Below are 5,072 nucleotides of genomic sequence, written 5' to 3' on the forward strand. Positions count from 1 at the left end.
TTGGGAAAATCTGCTACAAAGAATTTAAAGTGCTTAACAACGAGATGTTAGTTTAAAGAATAAGGTGTGCCTGATTCAAGCCAACGTCTTTTCATTGCTTCATTGCATGTGAGTTGGACAACGAATAAGGAAGATGAAAGAAGAACTGATGCCTCTAAATTGGGTAGCACTTACCAACAAGAACATATTTACCTGAAAATTACATCAGAAGTGCTATAAAAGAACTGAGAGACTACTCGGGTTCGAACCTTCCATCCATTATTTACTTAGTGATTTCAGGCAAGTTCCTTAACATTTTTTGTCTATTTCATTAGGTTATATAATTATCCCATTTTACAGCTATCTCTGAGACATACAATGAGGAGTAAAAGAGTTAACATGATCAAAACACATAGACCAGAACCTGGACATGTTAATAACTTAAGAAATGTTTGTATCATATTGGGCAAGTCTGAAAAGACTTTTTTAAAAAGGAAAGAGGTCACCTTGAGGATAAGTGTATTTTCAAGAGCTTCACATTCACACAAAATCTGGGCAATAAATGAAGAAAAATGAAGAATAACAGATGTATTTCAATTAAAGTGTTTATGAAAAATGTTGAATATACCAAGGACTTCCAGAAGAATGTACAAATTTGTCTTGGAGAAGTACAATCAGAGAATTCCTTAGGAGGGCAATGATGAGATTTTTCTAACAAACTTTTGACATGTTATTAGTCTCAGGAGAAATATGCCATGCTTGGAAAAGTAGAGGGTTAGCAAAAAAAACCCCAAGAAGAACTTCAATGAGATGGACTGACAAAGAGGCTGCATCAAGGAGCTCAAAGATGGTGACAATGGTGAGGAAGCCCCAGGACCAGGCCGTGTTTCATCCTATTAGAAACAGCAGAGACCTGCTGGATAGCACCTAACAACATTGTGTGTATTGTCAATGTATTATTAGAATTCAGGACTTTTAAACCCTATTTTTCTGGCAATTACCATTCCAAACGAGATCAATAAAATTTCTCACACTTACTGTTAGTGCCAGGGCTGCGTGCGGTCCACGCTGAGCGACTACAACTTCTCGGCTGTGCCCTCAGTTGCAGGATGACAGATTGGGACCCGGCCACGACTGCTGTGGTGGAGACCCCTAACATCAAGCTCTTTGGGAAGTAGAGCACCACGGACGATGTGCAGATCAATGACATTTCCGTGCAGGACTACACTGCAGTGAAAGAGAAGTATGCTAAGTACCTGCCCCATAGAACAGGGCACTACACAGCAAAACAAGGCTTAGTGCCCCATCGTGGAGAGTCTCACTAGCTCGCATGATGCATGGCCACAGCGATGGCAAGAAGCTCATGACCGTGCACATTGTGAAGCACACCTTCGAGATCATCCACCTGCTCACAGCCGAGAACTCCCTGCACGTCCTGGTGAATGCCATCATCAATAGTGGCCCGCGAGAGGACATCTACCTGAAGAGCTGGGACAGTGAGAAGGCAGGCTATGGATGTATCTCCACTGCGCTGTGTCAACCAGGCCATCTGGCTGCTGTGCCGGGGGTACTCATGAGGCTGCCTTCAAGAACATCAAGACCATTGCTGAGTGCCTGGTAGACGAGCTCATCAACACAGCCAAGGGCTCTTCCAACTCCTACGCCATCAAGAGAAAGGATGAATTGGAGCACATGAATGAATTGGAGACAAATCATTGATCTACCTGTGACCTGATAAACCTATCAGCCCTTCGGGGTGGGCCCCTAAAAAAACACAAAAAATGCTCACATTTAAAGAACAGATCATGCATCTATGTTGTTGTTATGTGTCGTCGAGTCGTTTGTGACTCATAGCCACCCTATGTACAACAGCCCTAAACCGTGCTCTATCCCGTGCCAATCTCATTGCCTCTGACACACCCATCCCGATTACCCCAGTCACTGAATCAATCCACCTCATAGAGGGTCTTCCCCTCCTGCGCTGTCCCTCTACTCTACCCGGCATGATGTCCCTCTCTAAAGACCTGTCTCTCCTTACAACATGTCCAAAGTATGTCAGGCGAAGCCCCAGAATCCTTGCCTCCAAGGAGCAGCCTGGTTTAATCCTCTCTACGACGAATCTGTTTGTTTTCTTGGCAGTCCAGGGTACATTCAATACTCTTCTCCAGCACCACAGCTCAAAGACGTCAGTTCTCCTTCTATCCTCCCTAGTCATTGTCCAATTCTCTGATGCATAACAAGTGACTGCAAAAACCATGGTCTGTATCAGGCGCATCTTATCCTCCAGAGAGACACCATTGCTCTTGAGTACTTTAGAGAGGTCTCTAACCACAGACTTTCCCATTGCAATACGTTTTTTTATTTCCTGGCTACTGGTGCCAAGAGTGTTCACTGTGGAGCCGAGCAAACTGAAGCTGTTAACACTCTCAATCTCTTCGCCATCCATCCTGATGCTACCAATTGTTCTGGTGGTGAGATTATAATAAAAGCTCTTTGAGTGATCTTTTAAAAATCCAAAAGCCACCCACAGATGCTGTTATGAGAAAATTGGGCTGTCCCTGTAACCTGCATTGTACTTTCTCTCTTATACAAATATACCAAATATTTTTTTAAATACACAGATAAGGCAAGGATTCTGGGGCTTCGTCTGACATACTTTGGACATGTTGCCAGGAGGGACGGGTCCTTGGAGAGGGACATCATGCTTGGGAGGGTAGAGGGACAGCGCAGGAGGGGAAGACCCTCTATGAGATGGATTGATTCGGTGACTGGGGTAATCGGGATGGGTGTGTCAGAGGCGGTGCGGTTGGCGCAGGATAGAGCAGGGTTTAGGGCTGTTGTGCATAGGGTCGCTATGAGTCGGAAACGACTCGACGGCACATAACAACAACAACACAGATAACACACATGTTGCTGTTGTTGTTAGGTGCTGTCAAATCAAGTATGACTCATAGCAGCCCTATGAACAACAGATCTGAACCCTGTCCTATTATTCTATGCCACCTCACAATCTCTGACACACTCAAACCCATTGCTGCAGTCACTGTGTCAATCAACCTGGTTGAGGGTCTTCCCTCCTTTACTGTCCTTCAACCTTTCCAAGCATGATGACATTCTCCAAGGAATAAGCATCTTCAAACAACATGCTGTATAGATAATAACGTATCACTGACAACATTGTACTTCAGGAGAATGCAACACCATTCTTCTGTTTTTCATTCCCAACATTGCATATCATGTGATTATCTGATTCAAAGTGCCAAAGCTAGTCCATCTCAACTCACTAATGCCTAGAATGCTGATAGTCATGCATTCCATTTCATTTTTCACAACTTCTAGTTTTCCAACATTTGTACTTCACACATTCTATATTTGAATTATTAAAGGATATTTTCCACTATTTTTCCTCATTTTCACTGACCTTCAATTTGGACTCTACCTCTAATACTATATCTGTGTTCCTCTATTGTCCATAGGGTTTTCAGAGGCTGCTGTTTAGAAGTGGATGGCCAATCCTGTTTCCTAACTGTCTTAATCCGGGAATTCTACTAAAATCTGTTCACCATGGGTGATCCTTTTTTTTTTTCTTTTTTCATATCTGTTCCTAATAGTTTATTAATCACCTTAGTACTGTGTCCTTCTGAGTGGGCTCTGGGGAGGGGGATTACTATTCATAAGTTCTTCCCAACACACGGAAAGGGTAGTGCAGGCAAAGGCCAAGCCCAAGCCTCCAGATCTGAGTTTCAACAGAACAGGTCTGGCCTTTCCTGGGTCAGTACAGGGCACCCAGGCAAGGGCACATGTGGGGACAGGGACCAAACCTGTCCTTTGCCTTCTAGTCTAGTTGTGTTTGGGGAAGTATTCCTAGCTGTCATCCACATTGGGCTTGATCGTGTCACTGCCGGGCTTCCAGCCAGTGGGACATACTTCCCCATGCTCATCCCTGTACTGGAAGGCCTGGACCAGCCGCAGAGGCTCTTCCACAGAACGCCTCACAGTCAAGTCATTGACTGTGATCTGACAAAGGACACCCTTGCCATCAATGATAAAGAGGCCCCTGTAAGCAATGCCCTCATCTTCCTTCAGCACACCATAATCAAGGGACAAGCTCCTTGTCACATCTACCAACAAGGGGATGTTCAGAGAGCCCAAGCCTCCCTCCTTCCAGGGCGTATTGATTCAAGCCAGGTGGGTGAACAGAGTGTCCTTGGAGACCCCCAGCACCTCACAGCCCAGCTTGCAGATGTCGTCAGCGAGCTCGTTGAAGGTAATGATCTCGGTGGGGCACACAATGGTGAAATCCAGTGAACAGAAAAAGAGTACCACGTATTTCCCTTTGTAGTTCGAAAGCTTCACCTCCTTGAAAGTGCCATCCACCACTGCAGTGGCCTGGAAGCTGCTGCGAGGGGTAGGGCCAGACATGCAGACAAGAGTAGCATGGACTCACATTCTTGGCATCCCATGGGTGAGCCTTCTGGCATCTGACACACCAGTGGCATAGATTTCAGCATAACAGCAACCCACAAGTTACCCCAGTATAGCAAACTGAGAGACTGATAGTGCTGTACTAATTAAAGCAAATGAATTCTCCAAGTACAACAGACAATTTAGTGTTCTATCTCTAATAGCAAACCAGGCATACAGATATCATGTTACCATATCTAGTTGAAGCCTGCACAGATATGGCAGAATGTGCTCCTGGTAGGGTGTTGAAGTGTTCTGGCTAAGACTCAGAGCTGAAATGCTGGGGTAACATCCTATGTGTACATATTAAGGTCACATGGAAGTCTCAGGTGAATCTGACTGCTACAACTTCACACTGTTTTAAATAAGAGGCTCACAGGCTCCAATCAACTGTTAATAAAAAAGCCTGCCTTCCATAACCCAAATGCTTTAAATAAGAGGCTCCCAGCCCCCAAAACAAAGAAGACCTATTGATTGAGCTATTATTCAAATATACACTTCTCCAGCTAAAGACAAAGAGAAGGAAAATTTTTACAAAATTCTGCAGTCTGAAATTGATCAAACATACACTCAAGATGCATTAATGATAACTGGTGACTGGAAGACAAAAATTGGAAACAATGAAGAAG

The 5,072-nt window shown here is 44.4% G+C and overlaps 2 pseudogenes; one reads left to right on the top strand and one right to left on the bottom strand.

Annotated features, from left to right (window-relative positions):
- Window positions 1-1,088: 1,088 nt before the first annotated feature.
- LOC102857944 lies at window positions 1,089-1,698 on the top strand (annotated as a pseudogene).
- Window positions 1,699-3,819: 2,121 nt separating this feature from the next.
- Window positions 3,820-4,401, bottom strand: LOC102858354 (annotated as a pseudogene).
- Between the last annotated feature and the right edge of the window lie 671 nt (window positions 4,402-5,072).

The sequence above is a fragment of the Elephantulus edwardii genome, unplaced genomic scaffold (genome assembly GCF_000299155.1).
Source record: "Elephantulus edwardii isolate Elephantulus edwardi_28Jun2011 unplaced genomic scaffold, EleEdw1.0 scaffold00418, whole genome shotgun sequence".
NCBI classification, from domain to species: domain Eukaryota; kingdom Metazoa; phylum Chordata; class Mammalia; order Macroscelidea; family Macroscelididae; genus Elephantulus; species Elephantulus edwardii.